At 41.4% G+C, this 17,117-nt stretch overlaps 1 protein-coding gene across 10 annotated transcripts in view; it reads right to left on the reverse strand.

The window, feature by feature from the left end:
• The window catches only part of ZMIZ1 (zinc finger MIZ-type containing 1), a 326,518-nt gene that overhangs the window by 240,697 nt on the left and 68,704 nt on the right, over positions 1 to 17,117 (reverse strand). The window contains exon 1 of one of the 10 annotated variants that reach the window (XM_090144974.1): positions 3,137 to 3,157. The exons of the other annotated variants lie outside the window; for them this stretch is intronic. The gene's annotated coding sequence lies outside the window, so the exon portion shown is untranslated. Of the gene's footprint in view, positions 1 to 3,136; positions 3,158 to 17,117 lie in introns of those variants that run through there. 10 annotated transcript variants of the gene reach the window in all.

Genomic DNA, 17,117 nt, shown 5'->3' on the forward strand with positions numbered 1-17,117 from the left:
TATGAGTCTCATACATTGAGAAAATTATAAAATGTTACAAACATTCCCATTAAAATATATGCATTCTTCTCTAAACAGAAAACATAGTAAATTCATAATACAAGAAATAATTTACATTTGTTTTTAATATTAAAAACAAACAACAAACTTGGTGGAGAAAGTATTTGAAGACATCTAGCAGGAATTCCCAAGAACTCCTTTCTCCATATTCACATACACATTCAATGGTGGCTAACACAAAGGGCAGCATTGGCAACAAGGGGCAAAATTTAGGAAGTTTTGAAATGAATATGCCATAAAAACAACAGTGTTGGCAGCTAAGAAGGCAGTAGCCTTATTAAAATGCAAATTAACAACATCTAAATTGTGTTTACATTTTCATATTAGTATTTTGTGAAGTGTACCGTAGGCCTTCTTCATTGAAAAAATTTTTTTTTTGGAAAACAATGGCATTCAAGTCAGTGTCAGCTAAAAACACTGAAGTACACAAGATGGCTTAGCATGGGCAAATATTAAAAAAAATAACAAGTTATCCCATGTTTAAACTTCTGGAAGTTCCTTAATTCAGCATAATACTGGTTGGTTTGAGTTACGATACCAAATGTATAATTTCATGATGAGTTTCATTTTAAGTATTGCTTATGTTTCTTTAAATCTGGTGGTTACCCAAAAGCTGCTGCTTTCACTCTTTTTCAGTATCAATGCATAATCTCAACAGCCACTAGACAAAATCTCCCCTCAGCACTTTTTCTCGAAAAACTTCAATAGCTTGCTGTATACAAACACCTTGCATCACAGCACTGTTTGGTGAGCAGTCAAGGCCCTGCTAGCCTGAGACAAACACCCCAACCCCATTTCAGAGCGCCTGCAAAGGGGTCAGGGTGCTGCTCCACAGCAGAATGAGTGCTTCGTCACCGGGCTTCAAAGCTGAGCTGTCTTTCTTCAACTCTCTCTCAAGTAAAGAAGCACCCCTAGATAAGCACTGAGGCACACATGCTCACTGCTGTGATTTGTGCTAACAAAACAGAAATAGCAGCATGACCGAGCCCCAAGTACACGATATGACACGTGCAGCTGTCTAAATAGCTCTGCTGTTTAGCTCAGTGTCACTGTGTGCTAATGGCATTCCCTTCTGCTTGTCCTCGTCTCTCCACTTTACACAAGAGCTTAAAAATTCAGGCACCTCCAGCTCCACCTAGACTTAACAAATAGGAAAAATAGCCCTACAACTAGTTACAGTTTCACTTGCTTTGGAAAAGGAATCTTGGATCAATATGGCAAGAACCCAAGTATCTCTTATTGCTGGAATACTGAAAAATGGTGGTTTTATTTTCATTACATCCTTATGAAGGCTTTTTTTTTTTTTCCTTCAAAGAAAAAGAAGTAAGGATGAAGGAGTGTTCACAACTCCTGCACAGAAATATTTAATACTGGGAAAAGAACAGCAGAGCAGCAGAGAGACCTCCAGTTGTTTCCCTGTCATCTCTGTGCATTTTCCTGGAGAGTCTACTTTTTGCCCATGTATCTGCACACCTTCCATGCATTGAAATACCCTAGAACTGTTTCACCCACATGAATGTGAATTGTGGAAACATTCCTGATGACACCAGTCCTGCTGAGTGACACATTGTGCTGTGATAATTCCTGATTTACTAAATTCTCCTAAATATGAAGTAAAGAGAAACACGTACTTGATTTTCAAATTTATACTCTACCTCTGATTCTTTGCAGTCTCAGCACACTGTGGTGGATCTGGCATTCCCATGCCTTCAGCTCTTTCTTCATAGCACCCATGCAGCCAATAAGGTGTGAAAGGCTATAAATACCAGCCAGAAGTCCTTTCTTCTGAAGAGATTAGGTGTCCCTGCAGTGGAATCTACTGCAGGCTAGCACTGTCTAGATGAAACTATTTTAGAAGTTTGTGGGAGCACTCATATTTTGCAAATCCCAGATGCTGTCACGAGAACATGGATTTAGATTTCAGTTACAGATTCTAAATTGCGACAAAATTTTGGATAGTCCTAACAAAGACATAAAAGAGAGGCTTATTTGTGATTTAACTGTGGTACTAGAGTACTGAAAAGATCTTGCTAGATAAACACGCGCCAGCTTCTTTACTAACCAAGAAGCAGGGAGCTACAGCAGGGAAGTATTTACCTGTCACACCAGCCCAAAACACATTAGTGGAACATAGGAGACTCTGCCTCTGCACTGTCCGTGCTTACACAGAGAGCAGGCAGCCCCCAGGTGCCGGGATGCTCCCCCTCCTGCAGGCCCTGGTAACAGTGGTGACACTGCCTCACTGCTGGCAGCGGTGAGGACACCTGCTCTCTTCTGGGCTTTGTGGATATAAAAGGAAATTCAGATGGTCAGCACCAGGGCTTTTCACCAGCTTTAAATTCTCTTGAGGGAAAATCATTGCTTCAAAGGAAATTAAACCAAAAGCAAAGCAGAAAAATTCCTGATACCAAAAGCAAGAATATATTTGCCAACGTACTGATAAAGCACTGAATCTATTCAGAACCCACAGAAACCTAGCCGATTTACAGTTTACAGACGCTCATCTAAAAAACAAACCACAGGCTATCCCATATAGAAAGGCCATGCTATTGTCTGTGGGCAGCACCGTGCCCATGCCCAGCAGCTTTGCTGCAGAGCAGACAGGTCAAGGGAGTGCTCAGCAGCTGCACAAATTAACGAGCTTGACTTAATTACCTCCCAGCAGAAAGATTAAACAGGGTGCAACTGGTGATACGAAATCGTCCTAATGGGTTCCACTGTTTGAATCTACTGCTCATCAAATTGAATTGATTTTTAAACAGTGGAAATTCAAACAACTCCCATGAGAAACTAACACAATTCCCATCTCAATCAAATGCTTTGTAATAGTTACATATAAAATGTGATTTTTGAGGAGGGCGAGTTGATTATTTCTTCCCTTTTCATTCCTACAGGAGATCTGGCAAATTGATGACATTATCAGAGCAGTGCTGGAATACCAGCACTAACTGGGGATGAGAAGTATATAAAGCATACTAGGAATAGTATTTGCAAATAACTCAAAATGGCATTTTTTATTTTTATTTTTAACAAAAGCGGTTAATAGCAAAAAAAAAAAAGAAAAATAAGTGCTTACAATGGTAGGACAGTTAGGCTACCCTTGAGTTCCTCTTAATCCCAGCCCTCCAGAAATAAAGATATAGCCTGTAGATAACCTGAAAGTAATTTAAGATGACAATTAATTCATATTTGATAGTATGTTACTAAAGTAAAGACTAAACATTTTGGTTTTGAGTCTCCTGACAGATACTTCAAATGTACCTGAATCCAGGATGTGCCATGCATGAAGAACTTTCGAGAGAAAATCACCACTGAGGCTCAAGGAAGTTGGAATTTTGTCAGGAAAATCAATTATATATTTTAATAAAAGGTTTAAAATTTGTTGTACAATGCCAATCCCCATCATTTCACATGAAATAAGGAAGATGCGTACACAAAGTACAGAAAACATCATCATACTATTTGAAGAGAATTTATCACAACATCCACTGAAGACAGGCAGCTCAACGCCAGCTACTTCCACTTCATTTCATCAGAAAAAGATTTAGAAACACGTATCTGGAGCGGAGAGGCAGCCTGGCAGTCCTTTCACCCAGGTGATTAATGGCCTGCTAAAAGAGGGCCCCTTTATCCGCTCAGTGGCAAGCAAACATTTGCCAGGACAATTGGTATCTATGCAATAATGCCATGAACTGAACGGTCATCGTGTGTTAAATAGCAACTGGCATTTGGAAGGAACCAAGGGCTGCCAGCATTACAGCTTCACAGAGCTGGAGCAAGAGAGAGAGGAAAGGCGAGGGGAGAGAGCAAACAAAAGAGCTGAATGTCTTTGTGGGGCAGTTCTGTTTAATTTTGGTTTTGCTAATCAATACCATAACAATAAAGCATTTCCAATATTGGGTCTCTGTAATTTTTCTTCATTAAATCATACTTTCATGAAAGGAAATCAAACTCGCACAGATTTTGAGCGAGGTTCTGCTCCAGGTGACATCAAAGGCTCAGACAGGAGGGTAGAAAAGAAGAAAAATCCACCCGACGCAATGTTAAATACCTAACAGGAGATGACAAATCAAATGGGAATTACTGCGGTAAAAACATAATTAAAAATTTGATTGAAGTTAAACAGAATTTACATAACACTGCAAATTAACTTTACGCTAAAGTATTCACTGGGAAAGCAATAAAAAGGCATTTCATTAGTAATCTATATTTAACCAATACGCACAATAGAGTTGTTCTAATGAGAAACGTAGGGGTTTTAATAACAGCAGCTTCCAATGGCTGCCAAGAGACGCCGCTGTCACTGAGAGCTGTGCACAGACACAAACACCCTTGGCAATGCCACGTGTGGCTTGCAGCCAGGGGACCAGGCTCAGGTCAATGCTGTACAGTCCCTTGCTATAAATTAAGTGTGCTAAAGCCCTGTCCCACACGTGGGCACTCTCACTTCTCATGAACCAACAGTCAGGTTTTCACAGAGTCAGGATTTCCATTTTTCTTGCAGCCTTCTTTCTAAATACTCCATTATTCTTAAAGTTTTCTGGAGCACACTTCTGTTGCTATGACATTTCATTCTCATTTCTTTAGGGACCCAGACTATTTGCCATAGTGATGAAGAATCACACCACAATCACTAGCCAAGTCACATAACGCATTACTACTGGTGAAATAACAATCGTGGAAATGGCAGTAACAGCACTGACATAACCCCCTCGAACACATACCACTCCTTGCCAAAAGCAAGAGTCAAAACACACAAGAAATACACTATTAAAACCTCAGGATAGAAAATCCCTACAAAACCTGACAGAGAATGCAAATCCAGCTTTCAGAGGAGTTTCAGAAAGATTCTGTTCATTTGAAGATTTTTTACTTCTCCTTTTAAATAGAGAAAAAGGAATTCTGCCTTCTTCAAGGCAGAAGTTCTGAGGAATGGTCAGGCAGGCTTGCAGCAACAATCTGCCCAGTCATCTTTTAGAAATAACCCAGTCATCTCAGAAGAGCCAACCACAGCCCTAAACCCACATAAACCACCCCATGCGTTTTATTACATCAGCATTATTTCTGTATTTTTACTTTTCAGGGCAGAACAAATTTCAAAACAGGATTAAGTTGCCTGCAGATGCAGGCAGCTGCTCCCTGGCTTTTTAAGTAGAATTGTGTTTTCAACACTTTGATGGCAGCTCTGTTCTATTTCCCACCTTTGACTGCTGGAAAAGCTCCAAGCAACACTGATGAGGAAAGAAAGATAATTGTTCGAAAGATTGATCAAAATTTTGCAACAAAAACTAAACTCTTAAAAGTTTCTTATGATGGACTTTTTGTACTTAAATAACTAATTCTAGGCTATTCAGAGACAAAAGACTTCATTCCCTTGGTTGACAGGTCTCCAGTTGATACAGAAGAACTCACAAAATAGCTGTAAGCCAGGTGATTTATTTCCCAAGGCAACTCATGCACAAATGCCAAGAGCAGGAATGGATAGAGATGCTCCTCAGAATATCCCTAGAGCCTGCTGAATACGGAGCTTCTCTAAGATGGAGAAAACTGCATTCCAGGCTTCTCACTTGCTGTAGAATACAGCATTCACAAACCACTCATCTACATTCACAGTCCCAGTTCTGTGGATCTGTATTTTATGAATCCATATTTTTGTTCTTCTGAGCCATTAAAAGGAAAAATCTTTAAGTGACATAAATGACTGAAAAATGTTTTCCCATCAAATTGAGTTTGTTTTTGCTTTACATGTCAGTAAGAAAAAAGCAAGCAAATGGTGTTCCATTCTGTTTTGGCTGCTGAGCTGAATTAAATATATATATATATACACAGTTCAATTTCCTCATGTTTGTTGAGAACTTCGTTGATAGCATTTGTTGAACACTTGTAAATCATGCCAATTTCACTGTCAAAAAAAAAAAGCTCTAGACTTCTATTTTTTTCCCTAAAAATCTGCATTTATTTTAAGAATAAATCAAATCCGTCACAGTATATTGTCTGAGTACAAGAATGCCAATGTAGTCTCCACAATATTTTTTGAAAATTTTTTTGAGTAAAAAGGAGATGGCTAGCTTACAAAGTTGATGGCACTTGCTAAACAGTGCTAAATGGGATAAAGATAACCTCAATTAAAAGTTATGACAGAAGGTGACAACCTAGCTGGAAGAGAACCCCATTACATTTGTTCTAGCAGCCATCGAGCAAAAGTTCACCCAACAATGGCAATGGCTACCTGAACTGTCAAGTTACACACTGTTCTCGCTGAAGCTTGCACATAAATTCCAGGTTTAAAGTATTTCATGCAAATTGTTATATCTAACAGTTGTCTCATGCATATGTAAGACACAGGCATTGCACAAGTTTTTGCAAGGCATCAAACAAAGGTCGCCTTCCTTCCCACCTTCAGAGCCTGGCATCCATTCTGCTGCAACATGAAGATGCAGAAAGCACAAACCAAGCTCTTTGAGAAGAGAGGGAGGTCTCCAAGTGCCCTAGCAGGTGCTCTGTATATAAGAGGCCAGGGCACAGCCCCAAAGCTCACAGGGACATCTCTCAGGAGCAGAGGCTCAGCAGGGTCAGCACCCCATCCAAGGCTGCAGCTGGCAGCGTGACCAAGGGAGGGGGTGCATTGTCCTCAGCCTCTCCCAGCAATGATGAGCTCAGGAAAAAGGAATTGTCTGTCAGTTCCAAGAAGAGGATCCAAACACAAGAAAACAAGCTGTGCTCAGTGCTTTTCCTTTTTTAACATGCTGCACTTTGACTTGGGAGAATTACAGCATGTTGAACTGCATCGGCACCAGTTGGGAAGACCGCACTTCCATCACTCAGGGCACAGTGTAGGCACATGTTTCTCAAAGCCTTTTCCATGCATATTCTCTATCTGGAAGACAACACACAGCCTGAAGAGGCTGCAGGACTTTGTGGCAAAAGGTTATACATAGAACTCAGTAGTAAAGAAAAAAATAGCATTGCAATAGAAACTACAGGCTTAGCTCAAACCGCAACTCTGCTATGCTATCCACCATGTAAGTACAGGTGCATCTTTTTCAAAAAGATTCTATTCAATGAATAAAGAAGGAAAAAAGACCTATAGCATTTTTACTGCTACTTTTTATTGCTCCTAAAAATACAGATACCCAGAATATACTAACATGGGAATTTGGTGCAAACTTCATGTTTTCCAGTGCTTGACATAGTCCTGCTATGAAGTCTGAGCTTCTGAAATCAAGCTGGAGAATGCAAAGCACAGGGTACCTACGTGCATTCCATGTGAAATTGGTTATGAAGATAGAAGAAATATACAATTCCTTTCTGAAGCAAATGAAGAATCAGAAATGGTCTAGGACCTACAACTGTCATCTCATTTGAGGTAGCCATACTTAAGGTGCCTGTTTCTTTTGAGTCACTTGTAGGACGCTGTTGGTAAAGTATATAAGCTGAAAGCAAATAGATCTTGCATAGCACATCACTTGCACAACAGAAAAAAAATCATTTTTATAGAAAACACAAATATGGGTTAGAAATAGTGAGAAAACAAAAAGCGTTCCTTCAGAAGACACAGATTTATCTCCATCTTTCTGTGCAGATAATCCATATTTCCACTTAATCATGTGATGCGCAACTAAGATTTTTTTCATAAATTGAGAAAAACTGATTTAAGTCACTTGCCAACTTTAAGAAAACAAAGTAAGCCAACACCTTCCAAGCTGTAACAGGGGAGAACGCAAGATTTTTAAGGGCACGTGCAAAATTCGTGCTGCCTCTCCCAGCCCAGCCTCAGAATCATCTCCTCTGATGACCACCTCCAGGACGACTTCTTTGCTGGCACTACCTGTGCATCTACACATGAGCAGGCATGGCCACATGCATACCACGTGTATTTATTTTAGACAACACTTACAAAATATGTTAGTGACATGGTAGAAACCACTTGTAAATGCTTTCTTCCCCCTTCCAGCAAGCTTACTGGAAATTATATAAATGTACCAGTCCTCCAGAAGAGAGAATATGAGTTAAGATACATTAGCTAATTCAAAATGTCTTCTACAAATCTAATAATTAATTTTAAATACAAGGGTCACCATTTAAATCCTTAGTTTTTTATTTCAACAGGTTAATACTTCAGCAGTAATTCCTGCATTTATTTTAAGTAATAATAGCCCAACATTAATTGCTTACACAAAGCAAAACTGCACAGATTTAACAGGGTGCATTGGCAGCCATACAACACACTTTGGCCATTCTTAGATCGTGTTATATAAAAATCCAAAACTAACAAACCCCCTTTGGTACTCCAAGTAAAAAAAAAAAAAGAGGCTTAGCTGTAAAACTGGATAGTTTCTAGATGTGCAAGAAAAAGAACTGTAAGGGAGGCTGCAGAGCAGCAGTGCAGCTTGCTCGCGCAACGTCACCACTGGACAGCTCACACACAACGGCTCAGAAGTCTCAGTTACTCATCACTGCACAGTTATCTCACAACAGCACATCATCATGACCTGGTACAGGGGTCTAAGGTTTTGATATGGCTACAACAGAGGAAGGAGCTATTTATTTAACCACAACTCTGGTTTCCCCATCTCTCAGGCCAGATTCACAAACCAGACCTGGCAGAAATGCCACAAGAGATGAATCAGACTGGGTGACATCTACGGGATAGACCAACACAGGTTTGTCTGCTTATGAAAAAGGCAAAAAGAAAACAAAACAGAAAGTAGGCATTGCATACTTTTAAAGAAGTCTGTGCCATTAAAATACATAAAGGAATACCTGGACAATCAAGGATATGAAGTTATTTTAAAGCAGAAAATGGAAGACCACCTCTTGGCTTGTACCAAGTGGGAGCAGTCCCAGTTTGACACACCAAGCTCACCAAGTAATACTCAGATTCATCCTCTCCTGTGTTTTCACCAACAGGTTGGAAAACCACACCCCTGCCTTCCAGCTGGGCCTCACAGTTAAATATTTTAAAGACCTGAATATATATCCAACATTCACAAAAACGAGGTATCGATCTTCTGTAAGGAGGAGAAAGTCCCCCAGGCAGCACACAGACTGCAAAGTGGGACAGCATCCCACCAGCACAACACTGTCGCACTAGCCTCTACTGTCAGAAAGCATCTTTGGATGGGCTTCGAAAAAAAATCAAGCTGATGCACCGTACTCAGTGTTATTTCCTTGTTTGCTGAAAAACATGATGGCTGTCCATGGTGCGTCACTTGCCTGGCAGCAGGCAAGAGCACAGGGGCCTGGCACTGTGCAGCCCTGCAGCAGGTCGCTGCCTGCTCTCAGCACTGCCCTCCCTGCATCCCATCCCTGACACATGGGCCACCTGCAGCCTTCCTGGGGCATCAGGCAGCAAAGGGAGTCCCGTTCCCTGCCCTGGTGAGCAGCCCCAGTCCTCACTCCAAAGAGGTGCTGCTATGTTGCAGCTTCATCCTCTTCTTCAAGCCAGTAAATGCCAACTGCCACTCTCTTAGGAGCAATAAATGTTATGTTCATAATGCCTAGCTGCCTGTCCCCAACCCTCTGGCACTGACACTTATCACGTTCCATGATGTCTGCACACAGCCAGCTGCATGTGGCTACTGCCCAGCACAGCTCACCCTGCTTCAGGCCTCCCCAGGCAGACGCAGGGTCCCATGACTCCCTCTCTCCTCCACAGCTCACCCGGCCAGCAGCAGGGCAAAGAAACAGCTTGCCAAGGTTCCTTGATCATCAACAACCCTTACTAGCTTCTAGAAAATGCTTGGGATTTGGTATTTTTAAAGAACAGCCTTATACACAAAACTAAAAGTACAATTAAAGTGTTTTTTTTTTTTTAATGAGTATTTTAAAAATACTTACATTACTAAAATTTACAAAGGTTTTGTCAGGCACTGAAGTTGCCATACTCTGAATATATGCAGTCTTGTTTAATTTCTAACTTTGTTTTATAAATAAATTATATAAATAGGCTTCTTTGATTGCTCAGAGCATCCAGCACTAAGCACTGGGGCATAGCTTTAGGCATAATTGTACAACTGAATTCATCAGCTGCCTAATCATCATTCATTTTGCATCTATTTCTGCTAATTAAAAAGAGAAAAAACTCCTAACAACTTTTACATAAATACTGTATTTGTTCTCTGCAAAGACGCAAGGCTAATTTGGCAGCGATTAGCCCATTACCTAATTTTCCAGCTGTCACTCTGCAGGGACCATCCCCCAGGGCAGTCCTGCAGGCAGGGCCCCCCGCAGGGCCAAGCTCAGGGGTCTGGCTATCCCTTCACAGGCTGCACAGAGCAGCAACACCTCTGCTTTGCCCTCAGCCTCAAGTCCAGAGTACCACAGGCTCTGCAGCATCAGTCCCTCCCAGCGGCAGGGGCACAGCCATTCTGGAAGCAAGATACCTGTGGGCATGGAGTGAGCTGGGGTGCTGCAGAGCATCCTTGCAAGGGGAGATTCTGCTCACACAGCTTGTGCCGTGTTTGCCAGCTGTTACTGATCTCAACACAGAGCTGTTGGTAATCCTGTCCTTGCTCCAGAGCACACAGCACGAGCAGCCATAACACAGAATAAGCAAGGGTGACACTGCCACTGATAGCGTTGCAGCTAACTGCTGTTTAGCTCCCCATAAATTTTCTATTAGAGCATTAAATTAGAGACATTACCACTCCCAAGCTCTCTGCTCACTGGAGGTCACAGCAGGATAGCCAAATTACTTAGTTCCACAGGCAGGAATAGGCACTGAAGGGGATTATGGCACCCAGAAGTTTTATCATGTATTTCAGAAGCAGTAGAAGAAAAAACTGCACATTATATTCACTTTTGAATAAGTGTGAGGAATCCTTTTTAAATATTCATCTTCTGGTCAAACTTAGTAACACCCCTGAGTGGGAAAAGGGTACATGGGAGAACACGCAGCTACTCAGAGATGTGAAGCCATCTGCTTCTTTAACACACAACAGGAAGTGATAACTGCATTTGGTGAGGTGCAGGACACACTCATTTCATTGTCAGCTCATTCCCTGGACTGAAAACTGCAACCTGTACACAGATTGATATGGTACAGCATGCACACCAAGGTCCCCGTTGTATGGTTCCTGAAAGCCTTTCTATTTTCCCTGTTATTACTGCCCTCTCTTTTGAGAAGCTCCAGCATGAGAATCTAGATCTGCCCTACCCGAAGGATGGATTTCAGCTTTCCAGTCCACTCCCTGTCATCCTCCCCATTACACAGCATCTTCCACAGGATGGAGAAATTACCTTGGATCTTCCTTGTTCCTTCTCAGAGCTCCAAAAGCTCTCTTGCTACTCAGCTGGAAGAAGCTCCTGTCCCACGAGCAGCACATGAGAGCAGCTCCCATGGCTCGACCAGCAAAGCCTCTCCTGCAACGTGCCATAGGACTGGGGCACAGGTATAGGCTGCCAGCCCATGTCATGGTCATTTGACACCCACAAGGTGTTCCAGGAGCATGTATCATCCCCTACTGTTCTTCAAGAGGTTTCAAGGTCCTCCCAGTCAAAATTACAGATTACTGCTTTAGAAATGCAACATGGCTAATCATTTACCTTGGTACTGCTTCAAGTGGATAACAGAACAGAGGATGACATTCTTTGAGTAGTGGAGAAAAAAACAACCACGCAAATATGAATATAAAAAGAGTCCTATGAAGAACAGTAGGGACAGGCAATACCAACCTCATGTCTGAGAAAAGGTGTGACTGAGCACAGCCCTCTTTGGACAATCTCCTTAACATCGCACAGAAGCTGCACATACTGGACTACAAACAGCAGCAATTTATCGTTCCATACTTAACACAGCTGCTGAAAACAGTTTCATCCCGACGGGGAATAAAATCCATTGAAGCTCTCCCACATATGAATACTGAGAGTACCAAACACCACAACATCAGTTCTTAATTTGATTAAAATGTGGAGTAAACAGCATGCTATTTATAGAAGCCTACTTTTTGCCTCCACAGCACACAGAAAGCATTTCAGTAGATCTTTAAACATGCAACATCAACTGCAAATATAAGATTTAATATAAGATTTTTGGCAACTACCATTTAACACAGCACTCAGATGTGTTCAAAGACAAGATGCTAAAGAACTAAATGCAGGTTTTCAGTAATATTCACAAAAAGACAAGTCACAAACACTTCAGATGAGATTTATTTACAAAATACTGTGTGCTTTGTTGGTTGTGCATCCCAACTAAGGATAAAGGATAATCTTACTTTTAAACTTGAGGAACATATAAGATCTTAAACTTTTTTTTTTTCCTTCAGCAAACCAAAACACCCGCTACCAGAGCTCATAGAAAACAGTTGCAGGAAGTTTATGGGTGAAGGAATAATGACTAAATTCTCATCAACTGAGAACAGATTGCTTATAGATTTCAGATCAGTTTTTCTCCACACAATTTATTCTACTAAAATTCAGTGCATTTTTCAAAATTTAATCTAGAGACATAAACCAACAACATGCACTTCATCAGCTACAGCCATGCACTGCATCTAAAAAGACGCTGATTTATCTGATGAGTGGGATATATAAATTTGCTCGAGTGGTTACACCACCTGATACTGATTTGTGGGTTGCACAGCTATGGAGAAGTGCTGGGCTGAAGCAGAGGAAGAGTTTTGATAAATGGATCAATGGAACTGCAATACTCAGAGTTCAATGATTTCTTTCTGAATTTTGAAGCTAAGTCAATGAATGGTCTGGATGTGGGAAATAGGAACATCAGATTCTAGCTCTGCCATACATCTATTATATAAATTAGTGTGCTTTTGCACCTGTGGTGTTCATTTGCAAAAAAAAAACACAAAAAAACCAACAAGATAAAAACAAGAAGAGGAAAAGCAATGCATCCATTGAACATTCTTCCCAACTTATTTTCCCAAAAATAAGACAAAGACAGTCTGTTCCTGGGTATTGAAACAGCCCCTAAAGAGCACAGACAGATTTCATCTTGACACTGCTGGACCACGGCATTAAACCTAGGACTGGTTACATCCAAAAATGCCTGAGAGATTGGTCTTATCGTCTCTGCATCAGCTAAAATTTCTATTTCTGAGCGGAAGCAACTTGAAAAGGTATAAAGTTAAGTATGTTCTGTCATCAACACCCTAATTTCAAATCACAGTATTAATATCGTGTAAATGACAAATTTTGAGGTTTTGCTGTTCCTGTTATCTCTAACGTTGTACTAATGGTTACTTTAAAGTCGGTAGAAATATACATACTTACTGGTTTTAAAATTATATTTTAGAATTATAATGCCAGGTATCTGAATATACGCATAGCTGATCAGAAGTAATATTCATGAACATTTTATTATGATATTCCGTAATGGAAATAATTTATATTTAATACTACTGCATAATTACAAGTTGTATAATAGTATTGTTAGAAATTATGATAGAGTGAAAAGACCAATTCAAACTTCAAGAGCTTTTGTGGTAAAGTTTCATGTCACGGCATATTTCTTAACATCCTCATTTTATTACAGTTGCAATATTAAAATTATTAAAAGAGTTATCCCCAACAGTCATGTGAAATCAGAGTCCTGTGAAAGGAATAACACACACAGTGTACTGAGGAAGTTTTCTTCTTGCCACAGAGAAGCAAAGTGCACACAGCTAGAAATCCCCCTTTTCATTTCCTAAGCCACCTTCTGCCCCTCTTCCCCACAGTCCCCATAGGGGATGAAAGAATATCTTGAATTTACTACATTTGTTACTAAAATCACTTCCAGTTTCACTGCAGGTATATTTCAGGTCCATTGCATTCAGTGGGAGAAAGGAATCAAACAGATGCAGGGAACAGCAAGGATTGATATGTATGCTCTTCACTGAAACAGTCTACAAGGGGGTTTTGCAGCCACTAGTTCCAGCCTGCAAAAGGCACAAATGTCAATATAGCATCCTTTCTAATCCAGACCCCATGCTCTGACCACATTGCAGCTTTAGAGGAGGAGCACAGAACTGGGGAGGTCCAGCATTCCCACCTTGCTGTGAAGGGTAGGGATAGCAACAGATGGGCAAAGAAGGTCACTGTGTGAGGCTGCTTCTCAGCCTCAGCCAGCAGGTGCTCAGTGCTGCTTCAGGGCTGGCAATACAAAGCTGGGCAGGAGTAATCCTCTGGAAAGCCTGCATGGCCTCTTCTCCCAGAGCACAGCAGCCACGGCCAGGAGGGTCCCCAGCACTGATGGCTGAGTCACGGCCACATGTGGTGTTGCCTCTCTCTTGAGCTGCAAAGGGAAACCAGACAGCCCAGTCCTGCTCTGGGAGGCCACTCCTCACCATGGGCAGGTGCCAAAAGCAGCTCCAGCCTGCAGGTAGAAGAGCAGCATGCCTGGTGCTGCAGCCACTGAGCAGGCACTGCGTGTCCCCAAGAGGGCTCTGTGCCCTGAGTGTGCTGACAGTCCCAGGACTCCTCAGGGCCATCCTCAGGGACACTCAGCAAAGCTTGTGGAGGTGCTGCTGCCCCACATGGTGTCACACAAGTTGTCACCTGGACAGAAGTGTCCCCACTTTCTCTGAGAGAAATGATCACATGGATAGCGAGATAGACATGTTCAGAACTAGCCAAACGAGCTGAGCTTCACCAGTTTCAAATGACTGAGGAAGGGCCCTGGGGGCATCCAGGCTGTGGGTCCTGCTGGAAGGAGTGTGCTCTGCAAAGTGAGTTTCTTCGCATCCTTAGCAGCCTCCCCTCTGAGGTATGGGCAATTGTGCCTCTGAAGGCCATAGCACACATACCGAACCAATATGGAAAGCACATAACTGTGAAGCTCCTGATCTTAAAAACACAGACAAAATAAAGTAGAAAGAGAAAGGTTTTTTCCAAATGAGACTATTGAATGCCTTGCTGCTGCCCTAAAAGCTGGTCGCTTTGCTGACCATGCTCTTCTGCTGGCACAGCACACACTGACCCTCAGTGATGCAGCTAAGCTTACTCACAGAAACCAGCCAAGTCACTTTAACTCAAGACCAGCTCAGAGCTGGTTCACCATCAAAAAAAAAAGACAACTGCAACAACACAAGCTGCAACCCTTACCTGGTGGCCTGTCCTACACCGCTCCTCAAAGTGCAGATCTGCATTAGAATATCAGGTAAGGTGCTTATATACTACTTTACATAATAGTACTCTATTTTGAGTCATATAAAGCGATTGAGAATGAAGGAAACAATATTTTTCCCACCATTAATAGGTTCTTTTGCAGTTATTCTAACCTCTTACTTTGTCCTGCAGAACAACATGCTCATAATAGCTGGAGCTTTTGTTTCGTGTCTTCCCTTCCCACAGTTCTCAAGCTCCATCAAATTCTATTTCTTTTCCTGAAACAGCTGACATCTCAGCTGTTATCTTCTTCTTTTTCTCCTCCAAATTACAAATTAAACAAACCAGTCCAAAAGTTCCTCTTTATATTAATTTATATATATATATAATATATATTATATAATAATAATAATAATTTATATATATATATATATATATATATATATATACATATATATATATATACATACATATTTTAAAGATCCACATACAAACTTCTTTTCTGGGTATGTTTGTTCCCACTTTTCCGAAGTTCTGCCAGCATATCCTCCTGTTAACTTTCATGGGATTTTGATTTCTCTGGGTACAGAGAATTCTACTTCCAGGAGCCCCACACGGACAATGTGGGCTGAAGAAGAAAAGGATAATGCAATGAAAATTTTCACAAAAAACAGACCAAAATTCACATTTTGTTAACTTCCCTATGCTGTGCTTGCATCCAAACCTTATGACGTTGAACAAAATCAGAACATTTTCTGTCTAGTAAGAATTACTAGATTGGCTAGACTAGACTTATGCCTTTGCATTTAATCTCAATAAAAAAGCAAATATTTCAAAAGCAAGTAATTGAAGTAATAAAATGTGGCATTCTAATATGCCAGCTAATTATTTCTTAAAATTCTGTGGTATGCTAACATGCATGTAGCTGAGAACAACTACCATTTCAACAATCCTCTGTTCAAACCCCCATACTTCCATGATCATACCTTTTCCCTGTATAACACACAAAACAGCATGTCTTACTGCCAGTGAGAAGTTTCTTGCCCTTAGAATTTCCACCACAGGTCAGAAAATACAGCCAGGCTTAGAGAACAGAGTGCATAAGAAAACCCTGAGCTTCTGAAGTAGTAGTTTGACATACGCAGCCAATCGATAGCAGACAAAGCAAAGGCCAAGAGCAGCCCAGCTGCTGCCAGAGTGCAGGCGGCAGCCCTGCTATGACTGCACAGTTCTGCACGTTGGCTCAGCAGCACCGAGGGCGGCGGCGGGAGAGGTGGGAAGCTTTCCAGACTCAGATTTACAATCCAGCTATTTAAATACACCTTGCATAAGAGTAGGCGAAAAGGGGGTCAGTACAGGGGCAATACTCTGCCAGAAATCAGAACATAAAAATAAATCAGACATCTCAAATGTGAAGGGCAATTAACATAGCCCTACTGTGAAATGTGCACTTCTCCAATGCCATGTGTTTTTTGTCTTTTCTAGAAACATACAGCTCATTTCCTCACCTTTTGAACCTAGAAAGAGCTTTAAAAAACTGCAGCGAGGGGAAGAAAGAAAAAAGGCAGCTTCATGCCCCAATTATTCCGCCTGCAAGTTTACAGAAAGTAAGCAGTGGGGTCACACTTGGTGCGAGCACACACAGCCACCAATAGGGCATTGCTGACCCCAGCAAGGCTGTGTTCTCTGTAACTGCAGCTGCTGCTCTTCCACCATTTGCTTGAAAGCTCACAGTCCCTCATGGGTACCACTGAATATCCTGACCCCTTCCACCTAGAGACCCAGCTAAATACAAAAGGCTTCCGGAGCAGAAGCCAGCCAGAAAAGGTGAGCAACAGCCAAGGTTTCTCCACCAGCCACCAAAAGGGTCTCTCCCGGTGCTATTCACCAACTGTTTGCTGTTTGTTTGGTTTTTTTTTTCCACAGGACTGTGAAAAAAATCAATGAGATTTGTGCTGCAAACTGATCATTATGACAGGGAAAACTCTGCAGTGAAATTGATTTGTTTA

The sequence above is a fragment of the Phasianus colchicus genome, chromosome 8 (assembly GCF_987193195.1).
Source record: "Phasianus colchicus chromosome 8, bPhaCol1.hap1.1, whole genome shotgun sequence".
Lineage (NCBI taxonomy): Eukaryota > Metazoa > Chordata > Aves > Galliformes > Phasianidae > Phasianus > Phasianus colchicus.